This window comes from Odocoileus virginianus, chromosome 25 (assembly GCF_023699985.2).
Source record: "Odocoileus virginianus isolate 20LAN1187 ecotype Illinois chromosome 25, Ovbor_1.2, whole genome shotgun sequence".
Taxonomy (NCBI): Eukaryota; Metazoa; Chordata; class Mammalia; order Artiodactyla; family Cervidae; genus Odocoileus; species Odocoileus virginianus.
Window position 1 is genome coordinate 41673668 of NC_069698.1, and position 16165 is coordinate 41689832.

Genomic DNA, 16165 nt, shown 5'->3' on the forward strand with positions numbered 1-16165 from the left:
GGTTCCTCTACCTTTTCTAAAACCAGGTTGAACATCTGGAAGTTCACAGTTCACGTATTATTGAAGCCTGGCTTGGGAAATTTTGAGCATTACTTTCCTAGCATGTGAGATAAGTGCAATTGTGTAGTGGTTTGAGCATTCTTTGGCATTGTCTTTCTTTAGGATTGGAATGAAAATTGACCTTTTCCAGTCCTTTGGCCACAGCTGAGGTTTCCAAATTTGCTGGCATATTGAGTGTGACACTCTCACAGCATCATCTTTTAGGTTTCAAAATAGTTCAACTGGAATTCCATCACCTCCACTAGCTTTGTTTGTAGTGATGCTTCCTAAGGCCCACTTGACTTTGCATTCCAGAATGCCTGGCTCTAGATGAGTGATCACACCATTGTGATTATCTGGGTCATGAAGATCTTTTTTGTATAGATCTTCTGTGTATTCTTGCTACCTCTTCTTAATATCTTCTGCTTTTGTTAGGCCCATACCATTTCTGTCCTTTATTGCACTCATCTTTGCATGAAGTTTTCCCTTGGTATCTCAAATTTTCTTGAAGAGATCTCTAGTCTTTCCCAATCTGTTTTTCTCTATTTCTTTGCATTGATCACTGGTGAGGTCTCTCTTATCTATGGCAAATAGATGAGGAAACAGTGAGAGGCTTTATTTTGGGGGTCTCCAAAATCACTGCAGATGGTGACTGCAGCCTTGAAATTAAAAGACCTTTGCTCCTAGGAAGAAAAGTTATGACCAACCTAGACAGCATATTGAAAAACACAGACATTACTTTGCCAACAAAGGTCCACCTAATCACAGCTATGGTTTTTCCAGTAGTTGTGTATGAATGCGAGAGTTGGACCATAAAGCAAGCTGAACACGAAGAATTGATGTTTTTGAACTGTAATGTTGGAGAAGACTCGTGAGAGTCCCTTGGATTACAAGGAGATCCAACCAGTCCATACTAAAGGAAATCAGCCTGAATATTCATTGGAAGGACTGATGCTGAAGCTGAAACTCCAATACTTTGGCCACCTGATGCGAAAAACTGACTCATTGGAAAAGACCCTGATGCTGGGAAAGACTGAGGGCAGGAGAAGGGGATGACAGAGATGGTTGGATGACATCACTGACTCAATGGACATGAGTTTGAGTAAAGTCTGGGAGTTGTTGCTGGACAGGGAGCCTGGCATGCTACAGTCCGTGGGGTTGCAAAGAGTCAGACATGACTGAGTGACTGAACTGAACTGAGCAACTACACCTCAAAAATTTCATGTAGAATTACACTTAAATAGCTTCAGATATTAGTAGGTACTTTTATATTATAGGCCAAGGATTATACAGTTCTATTAATACCCTGTAACTTATTTCCAAGAGAAGCTCATGGCGCAGTGGTAAAGAATTTGCCTACCAAGCTAAACACTCCAGTATTCTGGCCTGGAGAATTCCGTGGACTGTATAGTTCATGGGGTCGCAAAGAGTCAGACACCATGAGCAACTTTCACACACACACACACACACACACACACACACCAATGCTAGAGATGTGGGTTTGATTCCCGGGTCAGGACGATCCCCTGGAGAAGGAAACAGCAACCCACTCCAGTATTCTTGCCTGGGAAATCCCATGGACAAAGGATCCTGACAGGTTCACGGTGTTGCAAAAGAGTTGGACACCACTGAGAGACTAAACAACACAATTACTTCCAATTTATTTTTATTTATTTGTTTGAGTCATATAGAAATATTATAACAGTCTCTTTATAAAAAAAGTTTCATTGCCTATTTTGATCATACCCATATAGCAAAAAGCTTTTCTACAATTTTAGATAATTTTTGCTATATTTTAAATGATCTGTCAAAATGATAAGAGTTTTGGTAGCACTTTTATAAATTGCATTATCACATATACTTGAGGATGTATTTTCATTTAAAATAAATGGTGTACTTTAAAAGCCACACTTTCTCTTTTAAAGCAATTCATTTTTATATTTAGTTTGGGATCTTTTCAATTAATAATTCTTCTGTATTTAAGCTTTTTTTTTTGGTTTTAAAGTATTTTTATTTGTAATTTGAGAAATGATAAATTTGAAGCTTGATATTTTTATTTGAGTCAATGTTGCTGGTATTGCTTAGCTTTCTAGTTTATTTTAATAGTAAAGAATTCATACTTACTCTGCATGATTATTAATTAAATCCAAAATTTTCATTAATAAATTCTAGTTTGCAATAACTTTATTAAATATTTAGCAGGTTAGTTTTCTACACAAATTCATTTGTATATTTATTATAATTTATTGTTAGGCATTTCTTTAGCCACCTCCACATACTTAAAATTACTTTACCCAGATTTTAAAGGTCAGCTTTATTGAGACATAATTTTAATACATTAAAATTTACTATAAATTTTCAGTAAGTTTTCACTGTAAATGTCAGTATATGCATTCATTTGTTAGCAACTAGCAGAAAATTTCCATCACTCCCCAAATTTCATTTCCTTCCCTTTTAACTGGCAATCCTTATAATTTTTACTCCACTTTTAAAATGTTATTTTAGTATTTTAATATAAAGTACCTCACAAATCTTTTGCTACTTTTTTTTAATTCATCATATACATCACCCTTAAGCTATTAATAAATAATATATACACATAACCTCAATGAATCTCTAGGATGAGCCTATGAGATAAATGCTATAGATAGTTACACTCTGCAACAGTAGAGAGTGAGGTTTAAAATTGTTAAATTTCTCCAGGGTCCTACAGCTGTTTCACAAACAGTGGGATACAAACTCTGTTCTCCCTGATTCTAGAAACTGATCTGGTAGCAGCTACATGATACTACCTTTATTAAAAGTAATATAAGTAGAGTAAATATAAGTCCAGGTTTGCTTCATATCTGTTATTGTGGATTAATTTTTACAGTGCCCGTTTATGGATACTTGCAAAAAATTGCTGCTTGTTTGGTAAATTGTGTTATCACCCTATTTATAAAAGGCATTATTGACTGACATGATTTATACTGAGTATGTGAAACCTAGGGAGAGATTTATAGAGTTGAAGGAGATGAAGTCTGTAGTGTCATTTACTGATGCTTCACTGATTTTTATAACTTTGACTTTTAGAGAAAAATGACATAATGCTGACACTTACCAGAGACTTGTTAGAATTCAGCAATTTGTTACCTAGCAATTCCAATTCTTCTGCTTGGTGCCAGATGAGACAGATACTTGAGTACAGAGATTAAATGAAGGAGTGAACTTTGTTGAACACTCAACACTCCTTTGCTTCCTCTGCTTTGACTTAGAAATACAATCATTAAAATTTTTCACAGGAACCTATAATAGAGTGGCTTTTGGGGGGATGGAAATATGGATCAAAAAATATGATGACAGCAGAAGAAAATAAATAGAAGTAGTATAAAAGAGAGGTAAATAGCCAACAAAGTTTTTAGTCATGCCAGATCTATACTTTAAAAAAGAGAGATAGAGAGTGTTAGACATAAAAACAATCCATTCCTTCATTTCAGTCATTCTGTACAGATATAATGAAATACTGAGTATTATTCTATGCAAATGTGAAAAAGATGGTGAAAACAAAGTAGAAAATATTCCCGGCATAAAGGTCACTCTGTTATTAAAGAATGTCTAAATTACTTTATCTGTGATGTGAAGAAAAACACTGGAGTTTTCAACAGAAGAAGGTACTGAATGACATGTTAAGCTAAAACGACATGCTAGTAACTGATAAATAGTTCAGAGACAGTCATGGAGTAAATCGGATAAAACTGCCTACTTTGAGATCTTTGTAATGCCATTTCTTTTGCTTGAAAGTCTTCCTCCAGTTATACATATGGTTTTCCTTATCTCAATCACTGAAAAGTCACCTGCTTAGTGAGGACTTCCCCAGTCACCGTATTTAAGTCGCTAAATCCCATACGCATACGCATACACACACATGCAACACTTTCTAGCCTCCTCTCTGTATTTGCCCACTTACCACACCATTCCACCTGTTACAATATATATTTTTTTCTTATTTTTCATGTTCATGACCTCGATTCTACTAAAATCTGAAGGTCATGAAAGCGGGGATTTATATTTATTTTGTTCACTACTAACTGCCAAAACACAGATCAGTACCTGGTAGGTTTAGTAGATTTCAGTCTCATGCATAAAGAATCAAAGAAGAAATAATTCTACTTCAGTCCAGATAGTTTTACAAAGTCATGGGGAATAAACTGGAGGGTAGCATGTTAGTTCAGTTCAGTCACTCAGTCGTGTCCAACTCTTTGCAACCCCACAGACAACAGCACGTCAGCCCTCCCTGAACCTACACAAACTCAGGTCCATTGGGTCGGTGATGACATCCATCCATCTTATACTCTGTCATCCCCTTCTCTGCCTGCCCTCAATCTTTCACAGCATCAGGGTCTTTTCCAATGAGTCAGATCTTCGTTTCAGGTGGCCAAATATTGGAGTTTCAGCTTCAACATCAATCTTTCCAATGAACACCCAGGACTGATCTCCTTTAGGATGGACTGGTTGGATCTCCTTGCAGCCCAAGGGACTCTCAAGAATCCTCTCCAACACAGTTCAAAAGCATTATTTCTTTGGCGCTCAGCTTTATTTATAGTCCAATTTTCACATCCGTACATGACTACAGGAAAAACCATAACCTTGACTAGAGGGACCTTTGTTGGCAAAGTAGCATGTTAGGTTCATCACATAAAATATCAGCATGACAGTCTGTCTTTTTATGAGTTAGTAGTTCCTCAGACCATGACTACAACATTCCTGAAGTGACTAGATTAACTGATCATAATACCTTTAAGACTCACAGATTGGATGAGAGGTTGAATTTGAATTTTGTTCTCTTTAATATAGAGAAACTCTGATGATGTAGAGAAGGTATAAAAAGCACTACAAATTACAATAATAAAATAAAGATGTCTATCCCATTTGATCTTAGGGCTTGCTAGTTTTCTGTTATTGTATCTAACCTGAAAGATTTGCTTCTGTGAAGTCTGAAAGAAAATGATTGAACCAACAGGAAGGGTAAAGAATGTCTGGACTCTGGGAGTGAGGGTGGAGGACACTAATTATGTAGGAGGAGCAGTAGTGCACGCAGCCTTCTGTGCATTTTTTAGTAAAACAGGTACAGTTTAGAACACAAACATTTGTACCGGCGGGGGGGGAGTATTGTTTTATATGTCTATTTCTTTAACAGTTTTATAGATACAAAACCATTTTTTTGGTTTTTAAATATGACTAAAATTTAACTGACTCAGTGAAAAACTTTGAGAAAATGAAATAATTTGAGCTCAACAGCCCAATTTGAAACAGGAAAGACCTGCCTGTATTGTGTCAAATTCACTTGATAAAATCAGTCAGTCAGTTCAGTCTCTCAGTCATGTCCAACTCATTGCAACCCCATGGACTGCACCATTCCAGGCTTCCCTGTCCAACACCATCTCCTGCAGCTTGCTCAAACACACGCCCATTGAGTCTATGATGCCATCCCTCTTCTTTTCCTGCCTTCAAGTTTTTCCAGCATCAGGGTCTTTTTCAGTGACTTAGTTCTTTTCATCAGGTGGCCAAAGTATTGGAATTTCAGCATCAGCACTTCCAATGAATATTCAGGACTGATTTCCTTAAAGTTTGACCTACTTGTAGGCAAAGGAACTCTCAAGAGTCTTCTCCAACATCACATTACAAAAGCATCAATTCTATGGTGCTCATTTTTCTTTATATTGCAACTTTCACATCCATACATGACTACTGGAAAAACCATAGCTTTGACAAAATGGATATTTGTTGGAAAAAAAAAAAAAGGCATCTTCTTTTTAATAAGCTATCTAGGTTTGTCATAGCTTGTCTTCCAAAAAGCAAGTGACTTTTAATTTCATGGCTGCATTCACTATCTGCAGTGACTTTGGAGTCCAAGAAAATAAAGTCTTGACTGTTTCCATTGTTTCCCCATATATTTGCCATGATGTGATGGGACTGGATGCCATGATCTTAGTTTTTTTCAATGTCGAGTGTTAACATTTTTCACTGTCCTTTTTCATTTTCCTCCAGAGGGTCTTTAGTCCCTCTTAAATTTCTGCCATACAGATGGTGTCATCTGTGTATGTGAGGTTATTGTTATTTCTCTCAGCAATCTTGATTCCAGCTTGTGTTTCATCCAGCCTGGCATTTTGCATGATGTACTCTGTATATACGTTAAGTAAGCAGGGTGACAACATACAGCCTTGACATACTCTTTTCCCAATTTACAGCCAGTTCATGTTCCATGTCTGGTTCTAACTGTTGCTTCTGGACCTGCATACGGATTTCTCAGGAAGCAGGTCAGGTGGTCTGGTATTCCCATCTCTTGAATTTTCCACAGTTTCTTGTGATCCACAAAAGGCTTTGGTGTAATCAATAAAGCAGAATTAGATGTTTTTCTGGAATTCTCTTGCTTTTTCTTTGATCAAATGGATGTTGGCAATTTGATCTCTGGTTCCTCTGCCTTTTCTAAATACAGCTTGAACATCTGGAAGTTCATGGTTCACTTACTGTTAAACCCGGCTTGGAGAATTTTCAGCATTACTTTGCTAGCCTGTGAGATGAGTGCAATTGTGTGGCAGTTTGAACATTCTGTGACATTGCCTATCTTTGAGACTGGAATGAAAACTGACCTTTTCCAGTCCTCTGGCCATTGCTGAGTTTTCCAAATTTGCTGGCATACTGAGTGCAGCACTTTCACAGCATCATCTTTTAGGATTTGAAATAGCTCAACTGAAATTCCATCACCTCCACTAGCTTTGTTCATAGTGATGCTTCCTAAGGCACACTTGACTTCACATTCCAGGATGTTTGACTCTAGGTGAGTGATCACACCATCATGGTTATCTGGGTCATGAGGACATTTTTTGTTTAGTTCTTCTGTGTATTCTTGCCACCTCTTCTTAATATCTTCTGCTTCTGTTAGGCCCATACCATTTCTGTCCTTTATTGTGCCCATCTTTGCATGAAATGTTCCCTTGGTATCTCTAATTTTCTTGAAGAAGTTTCTAGCATTTCCCATTCTATTTTTTCCTCTATGTCTTTGCATTGATCACTAAGGAAGGCTTTCTTGTCTCTCCTTGCTATGCTTTGGAACTCTGCAATCAAATGGGTATATCTTTCCTTTTCTCCTTTGATTGTCACTTCTCTTCATTTCTCAGTATTTGTAAGTCCTACTCAGACAGCCATTTTGCCTTTTTGCATTTCTTTTTCTTGGGGATGGTTTTGATCACCACTCCCTGTACAATGTCATGAACCTCCACCCACAGTTCATCAGGCACTCTATCAGATCGAATCCTTTATATCAATTTGTCATTTCCACTGTGTAATCATAAGGGATTTGATTTAGGTCATACCTGAATGGCCTAGTGGTTTCCCTTACTTTCTTCAATTTAAGTCTGAATTTGGCAATAAGGAGTTCATGATCTGAGCCATAGTCAGCTCCTGGTCTTGTTTTTGCTGACTGTATATAGCTTCTCCATCTTTGGCTGCAAAGAATATAACCAATCTGATTTCAGTACTGACCATCTGGTGAAGTCCATGTGTAGAGTCTTCTCTTGTGTTTTTGGAAGAGGGTGTTCATTATGACCAGTGTGTTCTCTTGGCAAAACCCTGTTAGCCTTTGACCCATTTTGTTTTGTACTCCAAGGCCAACTTTGTGTGTTACTCCAGGTATCTCTTGACTTCCTATATTTGCATTCCAGTATCCTACGATGAAAAGGATGTCTTTTTTGGGTGTTAGTTCTAGGAGGTCTTGTAGAATAATCTGATACAATAGCTTTGCCAATTTACTTGGAAAATGTGCAGGTGTGGACTTCCAGTCCATCTTAAGAGAGAACTTTGGGATGTCGCATCTTACAAATCTTCCAGACCATTATTTCTCCTACTTCTCCTTCGCATATAAAGATGTTTTGCTCTATGCTTTTCTAAAACACACAGAAACAAAATGAGTTATATGTCTAACATCTTAAACATTCAGGAAAATAAAGCATTAATTGGTTTTCCCATAGAACTATTTTATGTTAGGCTCCATTCTTTTTATCTAATAGACAATATCTAATAGATTATAGGTGTGTCTATCATTTTCCAACCAGGCCAAGAGCAAAACATTTGGTGATTCACTACAGGAATGTGGGTCTCCTACCCTACATGTTTTTAGGTGGAGAAGAACAGCCCTTTCACAATAAAACAACATTTATCATTACCTTGAGGTGAATTTTGCTTCCATCGTATTAAATTGAACAAAGAAAGATTGTATGTCAGACATGGTAAGTTCTTTACGAGGAAAATAAACGTATTCAATTTTAAGGTGAACTTTTTGACTTGAACTTTTATTTCTGACATTTAATAGTCTTGGAGGATAGCAGTTTCACGATGTTTAATGAAATGTACGTGTTCAATAATGTGTTGTCACTGCCCTTCATTTAATTTCTAACAACATGGCATGTACTGTGGAGAGTGAAACTTGCATACATAATTTTTAATTCTCACAGCAACTCAGCCAAAGAGATATTACAATCTTTGTTCTATGCAATAAGGTTAATTTGGAGGAGATCAGATAATTAAAGGAAAAATGATCAGCACTGAAATTGTGTCTGACTGATTTCATCAGTTAAAACATTTTTATGAGTATAAATAGTGCTCTTATATTATATTTAGAGTGAAAATTAGAGACAGCAAAGAAAGAAGAAGTATTATAATAAAGAACCTAGAAGTATAAACATATGTATATGTATACATTTAATTAATTGTTATGTCATGTTATTAATTAAATGCATAAATTAAAATATATATTTGTAAATTACGTAGAAATTAAAGGGGAAATTTTCCTAGAAAGAAAATCACTCTTCTGATAAAAGCCACTCATAAAGCCATAAATATTTCACAACTCAGCTCAAATATTTAATTTCGCTTCCAAGTTGAAGTTGATAGCTGAAATTTCTCTAAATGTCTAAATTAGAAAAAAAAATGAACATTACTAGAAATATATTGAAATAATTTTCTAATTTATACTACATTTAAAATGCCAACTTAGAAGTATAAATCAGAAATATATATGAGAACTGCCACAGGAATATAGGCACAAATAAGTTTATTATAGATGACTTAAAGGTGAAGAAGAGGTGGTACCTGCTGCCACATGTAAAGAGCTTTGAAGCCATCACTTCTGTTCTCACTGCAGATAAAGACTCAAAAAACTGAAAATCTGCAATCCTTCTTAGATCCATTAGAATATTGAGGTCACAGGTAAACTTCCAACATGAAAAAGTGAAGAGAGACAAATACAGAGAGACAAAGAGAGACAAATACAGAGAATCACAGCGTACTGTAAGCAGAAGGCTCTGGAACTAACTGATTGGAATATTTATATAGCAATTAACAAATTGCTGGAGATTCAGTGTGAACTAGAGTTTAAACTTTTGAGGCCCTTTTGTGAGTTTTTCCTCCAGGAGCAGTATCAGATTATCACAGATAAAACCAGAAAATTATGCCCATATGCCCAAGCTGGCAGAGGTGAAAAGTAATCATTTTTTTAACAAGTTAAGGGGAAGAGTAACCATTTTAATATAAGCTTAGAGTGTTATGTTTACCTTAGAAAAAGCTCACACACCTAACTGTCCATATCCTGAGATATAGTCCCATTAGTATAATTCCTGTTTTTCAGTTTAAAAAGCCAAAATAAATTTATCTACTTATTTATCTATGTGTGTTTTCAAATCCCTTGGAAAAAAGTCATATTTTGAATCACATTTTTTTCCTTTTTTTCTAAAACATGATTCTGATGTTTAACGTAAATGCTATGTAATCTGTAGTTTAAGTAAGCAGTGAAAGAAGTTTGTGAGCAAAAATTGCAGTCAAATTGCCTTCTTCCTTCCGAATCAAATTCTTCCTTTTCCTAGTTGTATGGCCTTGGTCGATCTACTTGACTTGTCTGTGTCTTATTTTCCTTGTCTGTACAATATGATGTAGAGTGTACATCAGTTCAGTTCAGTTCAGTCACTCAGTCGTGTCCGACTCTTTGCGACCCCATGAATCGCAGCAGGCCAGGCCTCCCTGTCCATCACCAACTCCCGGAGTTTACTCAAATTCATGTCCATCAACCGGTGATGCCATCCAGCCATCTCATCCTCTGCCGTCCCCTTGTCTTCCCACCATCAATCTTTCCCAGCATCAGGATCTTTTCCAATGAGTCAACTCTTCGCATGAGGTGGCCAAAGTTTTGGAGTTTCAGCTGCAGCATCAGTTCTTCCAATGAACACCCAGAACTGATCTCCTTCAGGATGGACTGGTTGGATCTCCTTTCAGTCCAAGGGACTTCTCAAGGATCTTCTCCAACATCACAGTTCAAAAGCATCAATTTTTCAGTGCTCAGCTTTCTTCACAGTCCAACTCTCACATCCATACATGACCACCGGAAAAACCACAGCCTTGACTAGACGGACCTTTGTTGGCAAAGTAATGTCTCTGCTTTTTAATATGCTATCTAATGTCAGTCATTTTGGGTTTAATTGAGTGATATACTCAGTTAAACCCAAAATGACTGACACTGCCCATCAGCTTGTCATATTTTTCCAAATAGTATAGCATAGGTGTCCTGTCAGCTTTATGACAAGTTTGTGGCAATTATGCATCCTCTGGGAAGTTTGCTATAACTGTTTAAATCCCTTACACATAAAATCCTAAGAAGTTCTCCAAAAGAAAAAGAAAAACAAAAACAAAATCTTTCTGCCTTCTATTCTCTGCTTTATCTTCACGTTTTTGTGAATCTTGATTTAGTAAATGTGTCATTAATCTTTAACATAACAACTCAAGAACACAATTAAAGTCAAATAGAATAATGAGTGTCATTAAAGGAATACAGAGGAGCACAGGCAAGGATGCATTCAATCGCTCCATATGCTGCAGAGTTACACACACCCACTAATTTGCACAGATCCAGAACTTTTAATTCCTTTTTATAAAGCAAGGTTTGGCAAATCCTTTCTGCAACAGGCCTTAAAGTAAACAGGTTATGCTTTATGGGCACAGTAATCTCTGTTATAACTACCAAACTTGTGACAAGAAAGTAACCACAGATAGTACTAGAGTGAATAGGAATGAATTTCCTAATAAAACTTTATTCTCAGACACTGAATTTTCATTACATATAATTTTAATATGTACCATGTATTCTTCCTAAAAATTTTGTCCACTATTAAAAAAATACATATTATTCTTCCTAAAAATCTTGTCCACTAATTAAAAATACAGAAACAATTCATAGCTCACAGGCCATGCAAAATGTGTAACAGCCTCAATTTGGCCCATCGGTTATTATTTCTTGATGCTTGATACACAAGAGTCAGAATGCTTTAAGGTGAACTATTCAATCTAATGGGGAAGGAAATGGCAACTCAAGCCAGTGTCCTTGCCTGGGAAATCCCATGGACAGAGGAGCCTGGTGAGCCACAGTCCATGGGGTTGCAAGAGTCAGACATGACTAAGTGACTAAACAACAACATTTAATCTAAATTTTGTAACCAAGACCTAAATCAACTAGCAATATAAATGTCTCAAAGCATGGATTATAATATCAGCTTTATTTTCATGATTTATTTTGCCAGGTTTCACACTTTGACATCAGAGATAACAGATTATAATTTCACAACTACCACTTTGAAAGCCTTGAATGAAGACATAACCTCTGGAAATCTCTGTTTCCAAAAATTCAGAGTAGGGCAGATTAATTATATCAGTAGTGCCAAACTATCACCAATGATCAGAATCATGTATGGAGAAATCTAGGCCTACCACTGAGAGATGTGGCTTCACAGGGTGATTTCAACCTACAGACAGGGTTGAAAACTATTTGTTATGATATCCAGATCTCTTCTTGCTCTATAAATTCAGGTATTTACCTTCTATATATTTTACATTAGCACAGTATTCAACAGTGATATAGTATTACTTCAGAGAATATTGATGCAAATAATGAGTAGAAACCCTCTACAAAACATGTAGAACTATTTAATTCCTCTTTCTTTATGGTTGCATAAAAGAAAAACATATTTCATTACTGTTCACTTATTAGTGAAATGAATAGAAAAGAAAGATTGAATAGATTCAAACAATACAGTTCATTTCAGTTGCTCAGCCATGTCCAACTCTATGTGACCCCATGGACTGCAGCATGCCAGGACTCCCTGTCCAACACAAACTCCCGGAATTTAGTCAAACTCATGTCCATTGAGTCGCTGTTGCCATCCAACCATCTCATCCTCTGTCATCCCCTTCTCCTTCTTCCTTCAATCATTCTCAGCCTCAGGGTCTTTTCTAATGAGTTGGTTCTTTGCATCCGGTGGCCAAAGTATTGGAGTTTCAGCTTCAGCATCAGTCCTTCCAATGAACATTCAGGACTGATTTCCTTTAGGATGGACTGGTTGGATCTCCTTGCAGTCCAAGGAACTCTCAAGAGTCTTCTCCAACACCACAGTTCAAAAGCATCAATTCTTCACCACTCAGCTTTCTTTATAGTCCAACTCTCACATCCATACATGACTACTGGAAAAACCATACCTTTGACTAGATGGACCTTTGTTGGCAAAGTAATGTCTCTGTTTTTTAATATAGTTTTGTCATAATTTTTCTTCCAAGGAGCAAGCATCTTTTAATTTCATTTCTGAAGTCACCATCTGCAGTGATTTTGGAGCCCCCTCAAAATAAAGTCACTGTTTCCACTGTTTCCCCATCTATTTGCCATGAAGTGATGGGACCAGACGCCATGATCTTAGTTTCAGTAGAGACATTGAATATTCTAAGAATTGATTCAATAGAAAATGAACAAGCAAAACAACAACCATACATATTTTAATCTCAATAAGTAAACCACAGAAATCTTAGAGGAGAAAAAAGCAACAGCCATCTAAAAATCTGTGTTTTTCTTAATGTTTCTCTGAAATCCTTATTTCTGCACTTTAGAGTTCTTTATAACGGAATGATTGCAGCATCATTTTCTGCTTCCATTATCTCTATTCTAAAGATAGTTTATTCTAAAGATATGCCAAAAGGTAATGTACATCACAGTATGGATTGCTTCCTTTTAACTTTCAAGTTTTCCACTGTAAATATCTTGTCTCTGCTTACCTTCTTGAGTCATTGTCAATTGTCAAATTTTAAAAAAAAAGAACATCATGAAAATCAGATGATAAAGCAGAGCTTAGCCTTTAGACTTCTTATAGTAATGGAGAAAAACAGGCACACAAATCACCCATATGCACATACACACACACTCCTTAACAGAGCTTCAGCAATGTCACAAGCTCTGGATATTTGGAAAAGAAATGTTCAGGATTTTTATTGTATGAACTGAGTGACCTTAAGATGTATCTTCCAAAGCAGGAAATTAGTTGAATTAGGGGAGAAGTTGTAAATTAATGACTTTGAACAGTGAGAAATGAGTCTTGAAAGGAGTTTTAATAAACATGTTATCACTCTTGACTAGTTATTGAATTTGGTTCACAGTCTTGGCTTAAAAATAAATATGAATTAATACCTAAAGTTTGTTTTGCTTGCTTTTGGTATTCTTTTTAACACAGAAGCAGGTAAATACTCTTAGCACCTGTATTACACAAAGACAGAAAATTATGCCTGGTTTGAAACAAGAAGAGAAAAGTATGCTCATATTAATTCCCATTGACTGTGATGGTGATGTTTTAGGCTAAACTGGAATATAAATCATTATACTATGGGGATATAGTTAATAGAGTCCAATGCCACTGTTTGCCTTGTCTCTGCAGTAGATAGAAACACTCCCCATTCCCTCAAAAATGTCTACTTATTAAACTCCAGAAGCTGTGATTATGTTACATTACATAGAAACATGTAGTTTAAGGTTACATGTAAATTTAAATTTGCTAAATAGTTGATATTAAAAATAGCATGATTATTCTGGATTATCTAAGTGGGCACAATATAATCTTCAAAATAGAAGAGAGAAGACTTCCAGGATGACAGTGTGAGGAGCTCCAGCACCCTTGCCTCAATGAAACTAGTGACAATTATTTAAAGAAAAAGACTTCTTGATGAGTAACACCATAGATATAGCAACGTTGAGTGAGGTATATAGACATCACTAATATAATTCAGCCCCGAAGTGGGGGAGACCAGTAGTATCCAAAGTTGTTATAATACATTATTTGTAATGTCCACTTTGCAAGAACAAAGTATAAGGCGTGCAAAAAATCTGGGAAGTAGAGTACATAACCTTGGAACAAAAGCAGACTGTGTCTATGAGCAATCAGATATATTTAACAGGAAAAGCCTTCAAGGTGATCATTATAAATATGTTCTCATAAATAAAGGGAAAGACGAGATAAAAAGTAAGGGAAGATATGATGACAATGTCACACCAACAATAGAATATCAATAAAGAGATAGAAATTATATAACAGGAAAAAATTGAAATTTTAAAGCTGATAAATGTCCTAGCTGAAGTGAAGTATACATCAGATGAGCTCAATTATTTATACTTGAATTGACAGAAGAAAGAATCAGCAAATTTGAAGATAGATTGATATGGATTGTGCTATCTAAAGAAGAAAGAGAAAAGAAAAAAAGAAAAAAAATGAACCGCCCCCCCACCTCAGGGAAATGTGGCACACCCATTAAGTGTATCAACATACATGTTATGGAAACCATAGAAAACTAATACAGACCAACAATGATGGTTATTTAGTATGCCAGCATGGATAAGCTATAGTTTAAAGTTAAATTAGGTGTTGCCGTGAAGATATTTTGTAGAAGTAATTATAGTCAATAATCAAGTGACTTTAAGGACAGAAAGTTATTCTGGATCATTCGAGTGGGACTGGTTCAGTTCATTACAAAGCATTTAGGACAGAGCTGTGTCTCCTCTGAAGAATTTCAGTCTATGCCTGAAAGTTTCAGTCTATCCTTTGTGGAAATCTGACTACAGATCTAGGACTTGCCTAACCAGCTCCCACAAGCACATTAGCCAATTTCCTATGATCCAACTCTCAATATACATCTATGGATTCTACTTTTCTTAATCAACTCTAATGAATATAGCCACATATGAAGTGTTCATGGTAACTCTTGTAATATTTATTTGGGGGAAAAAACGCTGACTAATCATTTGTTAGAAATTCTCATGGTATAACAACTGCATAGCATTTTTGACAATGACTGAGAAATGCCAGTTGACTACAGTGGCCAACTTATCCTTAATGATAGTGAAAGATATCCTTTTTTTTTTTTTTTTTACATTCTCTGGTGCCAACAACTGGCCATCCTGAAAGTGCCAAGAATTATTCTCTTTTAATTTGTGAAGATTCTTTTTCCAGTATCCCTTTATCTATCTTAGTGAACAATGAAATCTGACCTGGGCAGATTTTTACATGGTAAGGAGTCATGTTCTAGGGGCAGGTCAAGATCTGTTGAGGTATATCTGACCTGATAGTCTCTTTTATCAATCTTAAACTATGACCCAACAAGTGATATTGAATCTGGATTTCTTTTTATAAGAGTTTCCAATAAATCTGTTCAGAGCCAGGAAGTTTTTCAGATAAGTGCTAGAAAGTTATGAGTTTTTCATTGTTTAGGAAATGGGGAAAGACTTGAAGATTTAAAGTATTATGAATGGAATTTATGAAGAGAAAAATAATAGGATTTTATAGGATAAGCGTGTCATATTTTTGAGAAAAAAAAATGTGTATTTTCGGTGACTAGATTGTAAATCACTAAGAGCCATGTAGTTTAGCAAAAGCTTTAAAATAAGGCAGCATTGGGTTTTGCTAATTTAGATTTAGCTGCTATTTCATTGAGGCAAGGTGGGGAAATTTCTGGCACTAGTCCAAATGAAAAGCTGTAGTAAGTTATTGATTACCGATAATTTCCCTAAAGTTGTCATTATATCAAGTGCTTCTCCAGACCACTATACCAAAAGGTAGACAGATCTGTAATTATAAGGCAGACTTGAATCTGAGAGTTGTTGGACGTGCTAATTTTAAATTGCATAATCTTTAATGCTCTTTTAGTTCCTAAGGAAGAATGTTTACTTTACTATATTTGATTGTGCTAAGTCACTTCAATCATGTCCAACTCTTTGCAACCTTATGGACCATAATCTTCC